This window comes from Andrographis paniculata, unplaced genomic scaffold (assembly GCF_009805555.1).
Source record: "Andrographis paniculata isolate CXL003 unplaced genomic scaffold, ASM980555v1 Contig80END, whole genome shotgun sequence".
Classification (NCBI taxonomy): domain Eukaryota; kingdom Viridiplantae; phylum Streptophyta; class Magnoliopsida; order Lamiales; family Acanthaceae; genus Andrographis; species Andrographis paniculata.
In genome coordinates, this window is record NW_026137618.1 from 1,887,338 (window position 1) to 1,902,181 (window position 14,844).

The 14,844-nt window shown below is 39.3% G+C and overlaps 1 pseudogene; it reads left to right on the forward strand.

Moving 5' to 3' along the window:
• The first annotated feature begins 1,694 nt into the window (after window positions 1–1,694).
• LOC127241070 (magnesium transporter MRS2-I-like) lies at window positions 1,695–11,968 on the forward strand (annotated as a pseudogene).
• The last annotated feature ends 2,876 nt before the right edge of the window (window positions 11,969–14,844 follow it).

Genomic DNA, 14,844 nt, shown 5'->3' on the forward strand with positions numbered 1-14,844 from the left:
TGTCTTTTGGTAGTGATGGAAGATTAAAACGAGGAATTGATCGATGATATTATATATGAAGAGAGTTGTAGTCTAAGTTGTAGGTATTTTTTTTCTTTTTATTTCCTTGCGTGTTTATAAATAAGAAATAAATTAAAATAATAGTATTTGTTTTTTATGAAAATCAAAGCTAGCTAATATAGATATGACACGTGTTAAAAATAAATGGTCAGTTTATAGTAATAAATTGCTAGTTGTATTGAGAAATATTTGTCTTAATTTTGTATTTATTACAAACTTTATCCCTATTTCTCTTTTTACTTTTAATATTCAAAACTTTGTCCCCGACTAGAATCGTTAAACAAGTCGAGCGAGCTCGACTATTGATTGTTCAAGTTCGATTCGAACTTGTTAACTCGGCTCAGTTCGTTCGAATCAAAATAGTGGCTCGAGCTCGGCTTCTTAGGCTCAAATTCAAATTCGAGCACCGCTCGTAAGGCTTGAAGTCGAGCTCGACTTGAAGTTTATACACATTCTATATATATCTTAATATATAAATTAAATATTTATTCATAATTTAATATAATAAAATATTTATATTTTATTAATAAATATAAGTTTTGATATAAAAAGTTATATATTATATACTGTTATATAAATAATATAAATCTATTATCACTAATAACAAGTTCAATTGAGTTACCTGTGAACCGAGCTCGAGCTCATTTAATGATAAAATAATTTTTGAGCTTGAGCTTGGCTTGTTTATCCTTTTAAACAAGTCGAGTCGAGCGGTTAATGAGCCGGATCGAATTTTGCTCGCTAGCTACTCGGTTTCTTTAACCACTTTATCTCCGACTAATATGTGTTCATGTTGGAGCGATCTATTGCGATAATTTGAATAGATATCCGATGATTATGAAAATGATTCAGATTATATATGTATTTATTCAATATACTTTGTATGTTAGACCAAAAAAAAATAATATAGTATATGATTTAGCATATATATGTTATTATTATTCAATATATTAGTGTTGATAATTTATATAATAGTTCAACAGTTTAAGGCAAGGCTAATATTTTTTATGATTCTATATCTGTTAGTTTTTTTTATAATTTTTTATTTGTTCAATATCTATATTTTTATACTATTTAAAAGGCTAGTTATAAAATGAATTATTCATATAAACTTTTATTTCCAACTCAAAGGTAGAAACTCAAATATTCTTTCATATAATTAGGATCCACTGGTCCGATAAAAATCGAATATTCAATCCCAACTCAAGTTTATTATTATTATTTTTATTACTTATATATAGTTATGACAGTTTTCTAATCGAATATTTGAAATTACATTTCAAGTTGATTATCAAATGTTGAATTAGAAACTCGAACTTAATCAACTGAATGTATATTACTACAAATATAAACAAAAATATTATTGATATTTGATTAGAATGAGATATGATGGATTAGAAATAAGTGAGAAAACAGGTTATGTTCACTTGCATGGCAATTAATCTATTTTATTTTATTTTACTATACAATCGATCACTTCTTATTCCTATATATATCACAAAATATCGTATTTAAATCACTTTTAAAAACATTTACAAAAATCATCAACTAAACACATCCTTCCTAACATAGCAAATTCTCTCCCGGGGCCAATTGATAGTAGCACGGTACATAAATCTTTGATCTGAATGACGATGGCGGGTCGAGAAGGCCCGTCGGTGGTGGTGCCGATGGACACTCCGAATGCCGTTGGAGGGTTGAAGAAGAAGGGGACGGGTTCCAGAAGTTGGATTTTGATGGATTCATCCGGCCAGGAAATCATACTCGATGTAGATAAGTACGCAATCATGCACCGCGTGCAGATACACACTCGTGATCTTCGAATTCTCGATCCTCTCCTGTCTTATCCGTCTGCAATCCTCGGCCGTGAGAGAGCCATTCTACTCAATTTAGAGCATATCAAGGCTGTCATCACATCGGATGAGGTATTGCTTCGTGATCCTTCAGACGATAAAGTTGTTCCCATTGTGGAGGATCTCGAAGGAGACTGAAACCTGCCATTACCAATCAAGTAGACAATGCAGCCACGCAGCCTGATGTTGAAAATGGCGAAGAAGATGATTCGCCGTTTGAGTTCAGTGCCCTTGAGGTAGCACTGGAAGCCATTTGTAGTTACCTTTCTGCCCGGACAATAGAATTGGAGTCTGCTGTTTACCTGGCTTTAGATATGCTTACGTCAAAGATTAGTAGCCGTAACTTGGACCGTGTACGGAAGTTAAAGAGTCAGATGACTAGACTAGCTGCTCATGTGCAAAAGGTCAGGGATGAACTGGAACGACTATTGGATGATGACGATGATATGGCAGACCTTTATTTATCTAGAAAATTAGCCGGTGCATCACCCACCATTGGTTCTAAGATATCTCGGGTTCTAACAGTTGGCGTTGGCGGGGATGAGAATGATGTCGAGGAACTTGAAATGTTACTTGAGGCTATTTTATGCAAATCGATGGCACGTTCAAAAAATTAACCATGCTTCGTGAGTACATTGACAACACCGAAGATTATTGTTGTCGTAAAAAAATCGCCACCGACGGCTTAATCGGAAAATTTTGTCGGAATTGATTTAATCGTAGGGTTCCCTGGCCTCCTCAAGAAAGGATCCGGGCTATCTCGCGACAACCGAAAAAAAAATTGACGAAGAAAGAAGAAGGTAAAACAGGAACGAAAGCTAAAAATGAAATTGGAATTAATGGAAGAAAACTGTAAAGATCTATAGAAAGACACAGAGAAAATAATGCAGAGAAAAATTATGAAAAAAGAAGAAGAATCATGATGAATGATGCCCCTTTTTTGCTCTCTTGGATCTTCTTTAAATAGTTAATTTTTTTGAATTTATTTGAATAAGATCTTGTCCCACTTTTTTCTTCAACAACTTTCTAACCACTTCTTTGACCTTCTTGTCTCTGTTAGACTGTTTCCAAGTCGAGTTGGACCTCCTTGAACGATGGGCTAGACGGGTCAGAAGGTCCGTCTGATATTTTGGGTCGTATGTTGGGCCGCGAATGTCCTTGGACTACACTTACGCTAAGCCGGCCCCAATTAATTGTTAAGGTGTGTACAAATGCCCCCCACAAAATTATCTGGACAAAAGTTAACTTGTAGTTTGGATAATTTTGTTAAAAGTTACTCGACTTGTTCATCTAATTTTCGTCCTTCCGCAAGAGCATTCGATGACCAGTTGACCATGCCTTACTTTCAGCTCTTAAAGAGAAGGATAAAATCTTTAAGATATTTTCCATTAATAAACGTCTTCAACTCCTCCGCTTTGGGTTCCATCAACCTATACACGCCATTGGATGACTTGGCCGATATAATAAATGGTCTTTCCCATGTGCAAGACCATGTCTCCAACTTCGCATCTTTGGGGCCTTCCGGGATGACTGTCTTCCAGACCATGTCACCTTTCTGAAAAGTCCGGGACCTCACACGCTTCTGGAAGGTCGATTCAGCCTTCTTCTTTTGATGTCGAGGGCATTCAAGTGTCTATAGTCTCTTTTTAGGCAAAGTGTCAAGCTCTTAGAGTAGGGTCTGATCCTGTTATCCTATCGACAACTGGTTCATCTTCAAGATCCGGAGAGAAGACACTGTAATCTCCAACAGAAGCACAACGTCATGGCCGTAGGTCAGCCTGTAATGAGTGCTTCCGATTACGGAGGATTTGACATTCCGATATGTCCATAAAGCTTCTTCCAAAGTATCATTCCAGCCCCTCCGGTTGTCCTCCAGCGCTTTCTTGATAATGGAAATCAAGATTTTGTCCGTCGCCTCGGTTGCCCGTTAGCCTGAGGGTAGTATGGAGATGAATGGAGCAACTGGATTTTTTATTGAGCTGTAAAAGCCCTGACCTTCATGCTCATAAATGCAGTCCCTTGGTCGGTGGTTATCGTCTTTGCAATGCCAAACCTGTGAATGATGTTATTCTTAATAAAGTGTATGACATTATTATGTTGTACCTTGGCCAATGGAACGGCTTCCGCCCACATCGTGAAGTAGTCCGTAGCTACGAGAATAATTGAATGTCCATTGGAAGATGGAGGATGAATCTTGCTGATGATATCCATCGTCCACCCATCGAAAGACTAAGGTTTGATAACCGAATGAAGTTCTTCTACCGGGACTTGTCGAAGTGGTCCATGGCGCTGACACGCTGGACATCCTCGAGCATAATCCATGCAATCCTACTATATTCGTGGCCAAAAATAGCCGTAACGGAGGATTGTCCACTTCATAGGGGGTCCAGCCCTATGGGCATCTTCAATATGTTCGTGGACCCGGCCATGACCTCCATAGCATCCTCGTGACCCAAGCAACGTGCTAAAGTCCCATAGGATCCCCGTCGATACATATCCCCATCGATTTGAGTATATTTTAGAAGTTGATTGTGCACTGCTTTTGAAGCGACCTTCCCGGGGCCTGTTAGACTTTCCAGCAGCGGGGTTCGCCAATCTAGGTCCTGGTCAGTCTGCAAACATTCATAATTTGGTTGTATTCCTTTTTTTTTTTAAACCCAGAAGCCCATTGTGCCAAGTCGTTTGCCATGAAATTCTCTTCCGAGGTATGTTCTCAAATGTTACCTCTGTGAGTTGTTGATGAAGGTTGTGGGTTTCTCTTGAAGTCGTGGTTCATTGCACTTGAATTCTTTGAGGGCCTTTCGGATAACCAGCTGAGAATCCCCTCGAATAATAACCTTCTCGACATCCTATGCGACCAAGAATCGCAACGCCAACAACAACGCTTGGTATTCAGCTTGATTATTCGTGATTCCTTGCGGGAGTTGGTGGGCGAAGCACCATAATTCATCTTCTGGACTGAAGATCACCATGCCTGCTCCGGCTGCTCCCGAGGCGCTGGAACCATCGAAAGTTACCAGCCAAGGTTTCTGAAAGTGTACTTTACCGGGTTCATCTTGAGGTCATGTTGTCTCATCTGCATAAAGGCCTTCCGAAGGTCCAGCAAGTGGTGATCGAATGTTTGGAACTTCACGACCACGTCATCTATGTATACCTCCATGCAAGCACCGATCAGATCATGGAAAATTGCGTTCACTGACCTCTGGTAGGTCGCTCCGACATTCTTGAGGTCGAAGGGCATTACTATGCACTCAAATATTTCAATTGCTCTGGGGCAGCAGAAAGCTATTTTATGGGCATCTTTCTCGGCCAAATATATTTGATTATAGCCAGTAGCCATCCATAAAAGAAAAGATCTCCTATCTAGGCGTAGAATCCACGAGCATGTTGGCAATGGGCATCACGCATTCGTCCTTCGACAGTGCTAAATTAAGATTCCGGAAGTCAATGCAGATCCAAGTCTTTTCATTCTTCTTCACCACTGGAACAATGTTGGAAATCCACTCCGGGTCCCTGCATGTTTGAATAAAGTTAGCTTTAAAGAGTTTTTCGACCTCCTCTTTCACTTTCGGCAATAATTCCAGGTTGAAACGCCTAGGGGGCTGTTTGTGTGGCCAGAATGATGCTTTAGTAGGTAATCGATGCTCGACTAAGTTCCTTGATAACCCTGGCATCTCATGGTAATCCCATGGGAAGCAATCTTTGAATTCCCGGATCAAAGCAATCATTCGCTCTTTCCTCTCGACATCCAGCAAGGCGCTGACCCGTGTCATCCAAGGAGTTGCATCATCCCCCAGGTTAATCTCCTCCAATGGGTCCTGCCCTTTGAATGGTGAATGAACATCCTCTTCGTCTTGATCGTAATTAGGCGGCTGAGAGGATGTCTCTGTCTGCCCGTCAAGAGGTTGAGCGGCATGATTTTCAACCCATATGATGTACAGTCGGACCTATATGCTCTCGCCTCCGAATCCTGTAAAATCAGGATGTCAAACATAATAAATATTTGAGTTATTAGGCCGTACGTCGGCCTTAAATTTGATTTCGAACCCCTTCATGGTTAGATTGCATTTTTTCCTCATTCCAGCGTCCTTCAGAATCATGGAAAGCGGGTATACATCGAGGGAAGAATAAACAGCCTCTGCAAAATACACCTCCATAGCTGGATCAACCTCGGCCTCGACCGTCTCGACCTGGTCTCCGTTCCAAAACATAAATTTTTTGTGCAATGTCGAAGGGACACACTGGGTAGTGTGGATCCAATCCCTCCCGAGAATGACTGAATAAGTTGGCTTTCCTTCGTTGATGAAATAAGCCATTTGGTTCGTTGTTGTTTCGACCGTCACTTTCTCCACCAACACATTTGCTACCGTATGCGCATTTTCGGTGAAGTCGGTCGTTCGCATGGTTGTCTAGACGAGATCATTCCTATTTTTCTTAATTTTTTCCAAAGTGGATAGAGTCATCAAGTTGGCAGAAGCTCCCCCATCTATCAGGACCTTACTGATTGTCCGCTGATGACTCCAAATGTGAGCATATTCTTAGCTTGACAAAAATTTGTATTACTCGAATTTCTGCATAAGAACTATCAAAATAATTCGTAATCAGCATACAATATTGATTTATATCACTAGGCATGATCCAGAGTTCGTTGTTGAGATTATTAACGATTTTTGCCCTCTTAAGCGGTAATCTGGAACCAGAAAAGCTAAGGCAGACGCCGCAAGCGAAAGCCACCTTCGCTCGCAAGCGCACATAACACACCTTGAAAATACTAAGGCATGAGAGGCAAGCGGCCACCTTCATAGCCCGCAAGCGATAGCCTCTCCCGCTTACAAGCGACAGTCCAGATACCCACCACTGCAGACTATCACCAGATTTCAATTAAACTGCAGTGGTACAACCATTCCAATTCCAGCCAGCACAAGCGAGCCGAGCTGCGCTGATGCCCTCCAGCTCTCCAGCAAGCGAGGAAGATCTGTGCCCTTAACCTTCAACGCAAGCGAAGCGGGCACCCTGCGAGTTATGGCCAGCAACTACTTCAACAGAATAACTACCAGCAACCGCCTAACTGCCCAACGGTTGGAACTGCCTAACAGCTACTTGCAACCGTCTCTTTACACCTGCTATAAATAGGGCCAGATATCGTTATGTAAGAGAGAACAAATTTTTGGTGATTTCTGCATACTTTAGCATTCGTCGTCTTCCTGTTTCAGAGAACTCCAATCCTGTAAGAGAGTTCTCCACAGGAATGGCCAAGGGAGTAGGGGTCTTCCCTCTCCCTTGGTCACGTCTTTACTGTTTTCTTAGATTAGATTACTGCTTTCATTTACAGCTTTATAGTTCTAATCTTTCACACTTTCGTAGTATATAAAGAAATATCATTCACTTCTTCAAACTAAATTCTTTCACACTTTTCCACACTTATATAAATCAAGTTTAGAGAATTTCATTTCACTAGTATAGAGCGAGAGAAGAATTGATTATCTAAGCCTTGTTATGTGCCAAAAGCGGTCTCAAGGTAATTTAATGTAGTTAAGTACGCGGAAGCCTTGTTGACCTGCTTAACTGTTGTGCTAAATTCGATTTTGACTAAATAGTAGTAACATCAGGGGGTAAAGCCACTAATGAGGCAGAAATTGAGAAAATTAACGGGACATAGACAGGGGTCTATTAGGTCGCAGAGATTCCTAGTGACAGTAGGGTTTCTTTCTTATAATGTCTTAATTCTGGGTGTCATTGAAGTCTTGTTGTAAATCCCCCCAGGCCAAAATACCAGTGTGATGAGTTCTTTACAATTTAGTTTATATAATTACAACACCTTTCTCCCACCATTTCCATAATATACATATACTATTCCGATAACACACTTACATCATTCGCTCACTACATCCAGGAAAATCTATCCATTTAGTAACGCACAGATCAGACACAACACCTCTCCTTCACTCTAATTCACTCATATACATATATATATATAATGTGTTGCTCACTCATGTCCCGATCCTCTGGTAACTGCGATTTAGCCATGCCCCGATCATCTGGTCCCCACTTCCGCTCATGTCCCGATCATTTGGTTACCACTGGTGCTCCACCTCTCGCTTTCGCTTCGCTCATTCCCGCTCACCTCATCTTTATTGCTTTATTTACCGCTTTCAGTAGTTAAATTTCGGACCCGCTGCAAGCGGATCCTTTCTTGCATTTTTTGTCGCTTTCTTCAAGATTTTCACCTTTGAAATTCATGACTTAAATTCCTTGTGTTCGACCTGGAAACTCACCAATAAAAAGAGTATAAATAATTGTGATAACTACTCAGGGTCTACAACCACACAATTACTATATCTGATCATTTTCCTTTAAAATCCTACACATTTACTGCCGTATGCGCATTTTCGGTGAAGTCGGTCGTTCGCATGGTTGTCTAGACGAGATCATTTCTGTTTTTCTTAATTTTTTCCAAAGTGGATAGAGTCATCAAGTTGACAGAAGCTCCCCCATATATCAGGACCTTACTAATTGTCCGCTCATCAAGATGCACCGTGAGGAATAAGGGTTTAAAGTGGCGCGTATTTTTGTCTGCCAACTTCTGAAAAATTATTGGTTCTGGACCCTCTTTCGGAATGCTGGAATCTTGCTCTACCCAATATAATAGACCAGCTCCTTCCAACATTACATCCCTCTTAAGATAATTATGTTGAACCTAAGGAGCTTCGAATTCCCGAGGTAGGATCCCTATTATATTGACCTTGAGATCTTCTTCACAGTGCAAAGCTCGTTCGAGGTCCTGGTCGGAGGCAATAATGTCCAAGCTAGCCTCCGTTGCCTCATCGTAATCGAGGGCATCGATCATCGGCTCACCTTCCGGAATCTACTCTTCCCCGAGTGTCACAGTAAAGTAAGGTTCATTAGGGTGTTCAACCCATGCAAGAACTCTTTTTTGTCTCCATTCCTTTCGGGCCTGAAGCTGGTGATGAAGGTCCTTCCAACCAAGCTTCGGCCTTCCAGCGATAGCTCCTTCTGAGCCCTGGGCCTGCTGCCCTTTGGCCTAACCTTTATGGTCATCAGTCTGCTACCCCTAAGTTTGGTTCTCTTGGGAAAGGCGAGCGGCCAAGCGTTGTCGCTGCATCCTCATTTTTTAAGTCCTAGTAGGAGGTCGCATCACCTGCTCTTTCCGGTTCCTTCTCCAGCTTCTATCGTCTGGAGCCTTCCCAGGATGGCGGGTCTGATGGGGTGTGATTACCACCTGATCTACGGAGGTTACTCGCCAAATCTCGCTTCCCTTTTTCAAAGCTTACTTCCGCGATCGTATTCGTGGGGGAAAGTTTGTCCCACACTGAACTTTTTCTCGGAGGTTTGATCGACCTTCCAAGCCTTTCAAACACTGGTTTTTTAGAGCCTTTTCTTCTACCATCTGCTCCAAACCCCGAATTTGTCTTTTTGGACCTGGCTAGATGTACTCCAACAACGTTTATCGGCGTGGGGAACGGCTCCGTGTCTATTTTCATGTCAGATTTTTCGGCCAGCTTGAGGAGGCCTACTTTGATGGCTTTCTGGACCGCATTTCGGAAGGAAATTCAATTCCCGATCTGATGGTTATATACTCCATGCCACATGCAAAATAATTTTCCATTCAGCTCCTCTTCAGTAGGCATTTTGTGACCTTCCTTAAGGCAGAGCTAGTTGTCTTTCAGCAAGTAGTCAAAAATCTGCTTCATCTTTCTGCTATCGAACGAGTAAGATACCTTCAGATTCACCTCATTCCATCGAGGCGGCTTAAGAACCGGACATGTATATGCCTTCCCCTGCGAAATTTCAGCCAAGAAGGTCTTCTCTTGCTCCTTGTCGACCTCGGAAACCCCTTCTTGGGCAACACGCAATTATTTCCACTCTGAAACTTCTGATTTCGGGACGTTTGAGCTTCTTTCAAGGATTGTTCAGCCTTCACAGCTTTGGACATCGGCTGCCGAAAGTCGTGACATTCCTGAAGAGCCAGGCTATCACGCAGCTGGTGTGTCATGTTATTTATTGCCACATCCACCACCTGGTCCTCTGGTACATGAACTTGGCATCTAGTTTCTGCGCTCCTGAATTGTTTCGAGAATTGTTCGACCGAATCCTTACTTTTTCGATCACCATATATCCTATGAATTGCATCTTTGATTACCTATGGATTTATGATGGGATGTCGCAATAACACCATCTTTGCCTACCCCTCAGGCTGTTCGGAAGCTGCCTGAACGGACGGTGGATTGTATAACGCCGGCTGCGGGAAAGCTTGATGAGTAGGTCCCCGTTATGAGAAACTAACTCGGGGGCCTTCCATAAGTTCTCTAAGGACTGGAACCTGTTTCAATGGTGTAGTTTTGGGGGCTGGTTGGATAGGATATTCGTAGGTTTTTTGCAGCCCGAAACCAGCAGCAAATTGATCTTCTCCAACAGCTCTTTGCTCCCCAGTGTATCGGAATGGAATTGGGACTGATCCCCCTGGTTCCCAAGTCATTCCAAAAGGCTTTGGGACAAATGAAGGTCCTGGAATCGCTGTCAGCCTTGCCCCCCATGCATTGGAAGTTTCTTGTCCAGCCGTTGGGTTTCTTTGAAGACCTAGAGTGGGGACTAGGGTGCTGAAAGTATTTCCAGCAAATAGGGGATTGTTTTGCCCATATGGTACTGATGGGAATGACCCGAAGGTCGTCCCAAATCCTTCGGTTGAAGGCGGCCCAAAGGAAGCCTACCCGACCGACATTCGAGATTCTCCGACCTTATGGATGGTGATCGGAGGTCCTCCAGTTCCGGTATCCCTACCGAACAGAGTAATATGGTCATACTTAAGTGCCTGGGAGGTCGGATCTGCTGCGAAGCTAGTTGTAAAGCCTGCGGAAGGATCAACCTTCCGAGCCTTATTTTTTCGAGTTTATTTCTCTAGAAGCATCGCAAACTCGTTCTGAATGGCGGGTTTCAGAATGTCAGTAATGCATCAAGATAGATCCATGGTGGATCCTTGAATGGATGACCGAATTTCCTCATAAATCTGCTTCTGAAGGACTCTAGCTGGAAGATTAAGGATCTGGTCCGGCCTTCCAGCAGCTGCGGAAGCCTCGTCGCATGGGGCAGCATGTTACGCAGGGCACGATGACGAATCGCCAACGATTCCTTTGTTTTTAAACCTCTCTGCGGTCGTCGGTGGCATCAATTTTCTTCCAAAGTTGCATGTAAAATTTGCGAGACGTCAGTAGACCACTAGGTGTGCCAATCTGTTGTCGTAAAAAAATTGCGAACGACGGCTTAATCGAAAAGCCTGTCGGAATTGATTGAATCGTAGGGTTCCCCGGCCTCCTCAAGAAAGGATCCGGGCTATCTCGTGATAACCGAAAAAAAAATTGACGAAGAAAGAAAGAAGGTAAAACAAGAACGAAAGCTAAAAATGAAATTTGAATTAATTGAAGAAAACTGTAAAGATCTAAAAAGAATATAGAGAAAATAATGCAGAGAAAAATTATAAAAAAGAAGAAGAATCGTGATGAATGGGTCCCTTTTTTGCTCTCTTGGATCTTCTTTAATTAGTTAATTTTTTTAAATTTATTTGAATAAGATCTTGTTCCACTTTTTTCTCCGACAACTTTCTAACCACTTCTTTGACCTTCTTGCCTCCGTTGGACTGTTTCCAAGTCGAGCTGGACCTCCTTGAACGATGGGCTAGACGGGTCAGAAGGTCCGTCTGCTATTTTCGGCCGTATGTTGGGCCGCGAATGTTCTTGGACTGCACTTATGCTGAGTCGGCCCCAATTAATTGTTTGGGTGTGTACAATTATATAAACATCCAGCTCGACAACGATCGAAACCAGCTCATTCAGCTCGAGCTATTTCTCAGCGCCGGAACATTGTGCCTTGCGTTATATTCTTTAGTAGCCAGTATCTTCGGTATGAACATTCCCTACACATAGAACAACGACCACTGATACATTTTCAAATGGGTGGTTATATTGACCGGCGCGATGTGTTTAGCCGTGTTCGCATTCATAATGTCGTATGCTAAATACAAAGGGCTCGTCGGATCGTGATTCTCTCAAAAATCAGCACGGAATGAAGACATTGCATGGTTTCTGGGGATGCTATATTTACAGCTTAGTTTACCCAGCACCTAGTATAAAGTGCAAAACTATTAATTTTCTTACACCTTTTCACTAATGAATAAAATATTACATTCTTCCTTTTGGTAAAAAAATGTTGGTTGACTCCCGTTTGAATATAAATAAATAAATGTTTCACTTTTTAGATGATAGTGTCATTCTGAACATGTAGTATAGTATCAGAGTCTTAGGTGTCGAGTTTGAGTCCCATCATCTTCCATTTGTCGCTGTCCACGGACAAGTTTCGTCTAATAACATTTATCCCTATTTGTCCCCCTTGCCCATGATGTGCATGTTGGTTGACTCTCGTTCGTAATATATATACCTTTTTATTTGAGGATGCTAACTTAGAAATGACAACAATGGGGTTGATATATCTAATTAAACCCTACCCAATCCCAATATAAAATTAAAGCTTATTTATATTAAATCTCAACTCTTTCCATATCGAACATGTAAAATATAATGTTAAACCTCTCAAATTAAAATAATTGTAAATTTTGAAAGCAAATTAAATTTGACAACACAAAAATCTTCAACTTTGTCTAAGTTTCGGTAGTAAACTATAAACAAATGCACTAAAGTTTCTCCATTGTTTACATATTGTCTTTAAACTATACTCAATATTAAAAAAATAAGATCTAAAAGTCTGAAAAAATAGGAGGTTCCATATACTAGTTCAGCAAAATTTTGATAATAAAAATTGGTATTAATGAGGAATGGCAAAAATAAGCATAATCCAAAAACCGGTACAAAAATTTGAGCTTGGGCCTTCTAAAATTGGCCCAAAAGTTTGCGGGCCGTGCTTGGGTTCATAAAGGTCAGGTTGTGCCTAACTGCTAGTTTAAAAATTAATTTTTAAATTTTAAAAAATATATATATACGAAGTTTTGAAATAAAGACAAAAGTTAAAATATGATTTGACGGTAAAATACTTTGTTTGTATAAATTAATTTAAAATTAAAATATAAACAAAATAATTTAAAATTTCCTTTCAAAGCTGGATTTGCGATTGGCTGTGCTGACCCAACATGGTTTTGAATCGGGTCAGGCTAGCCCGGCACGAAAAAACCGGGCCAACCCGTATTGACACCCCTAACATTGATGGTATTTTAAAGACAAATATCCATAATAATTCGGGGACCGGTTAGGTACTCAATTTTTACTACATTTTTGTTTTGATGTTCTAGGCATTGAAGAGTTTTATAGAGTTGACCCTCCAGGTTTTGCCTATCACACATGTTCGTCAAGTATGACTTATTTTGCCGGTTCTAATTTATAGACTATTACGCTCGGCCGAAAATTTACCTAAAACGTACTCGAAAAGTAGCAATTACGAATTCTTACATCATAAAAATAAAATCATCTGAACATAATAATTATTTGAACACTTATTTAAAATTAACTTCTAGCCAATTATGTAAACATGCACATCGACGTAGCTAGAATCCCGTCACATTCAAAAAAAAATAAAAAATGAAGATTAACTTACTAGAGTCTCAAACGTCACAGAGTAAATGCAAGTAATCCAACTATACAAGGAGAAATACAAGAGATGGATGAGAGTAACCCAAAAAATCCGAAATCCGAAAATCCAACATTTGAACTAAAAAATCCGAATCAAACCGAAAAATCCGAAATTTTAAATATTTTTAATTATTTTTTTAATTTGTAAATTTCTTTTATATTTTATTATTATTTTATAATATTAAATATATATAATAGATAAAAGTAAATATATTAAAATATAATTAATAATTTTGAGTTTTTTATATTAAAATATAATATTTTCTAATAAAATATTAAATATATATAATAAAAAATATATTAAAATGTTATATTTCGAATTTCGGATTAGTTCGGATTTTAAGTATACCGATATGATCCTATCCGAATATTCAAAATTTGTTAAAAATTCAATTCGATCCAATCCGAAAATTCGAAAAATCCAAACTAAATTTTAAATTTCAGTTTGATTCGGATCGAATTTTCGAATTTGGAATATTTTGCTATGCCCTAGGTGAGTGTGTGAGAAGCTAGAATGAATATATAATAAATGACGCAACCACCAAAAATGCCCTTATATATATAGGATTAAATCAGAATTATGGATCAAATTAATCCCCAAGATCCGACGGTGTAGATTTAGTTTGGAACGGTCATGTGCCGGGCCAGTAAGTGGGTTACAAAAATTATTAGTATACAAAAATTTGATTTTGGAATAAACCTCGTCAATCATACGTCCAGATTATAACAAAACAACGATCAATAATACTTAATTGACTACCAATAATAAAAAATGAATTCATAATTTTAATAATAAATAATAAATTATAATATATTATAAATTTTCATTCTAAACTAAATAATTAAAATTTATCACTAAATGCATATTCAAAATACAAAAAATCTTTAACCCCACTCTAAAATATAATAATAAGTATAATAATTATTTATATTATAAACTTTTAACAATGACATTATATTTCAAAATAAACAAACTCTTCTTCTTTGTTTCAATAAATACCTATTTTTTTCGACAATAGTTCATTCAAATATAATAGCCATCTTTTCTTTTAGTAATTGCATGTAAATATAAATTGTTATTCATTTTAATTTCAATGTAACTCAAATTTTTAATTTTATTTTATTTTTTATTTTTTATATAAAGTTGTTTTTCTTTCATTTTCAGCACCCTTTGTATACTTGGACCCAAAATCCAAGTGACTCAAAGTACGGAATACATCCAATCGTCGAAATTCCATTCGAAATTAATGCTTCTATACATTCAAAAGTTCCTCCTTCCA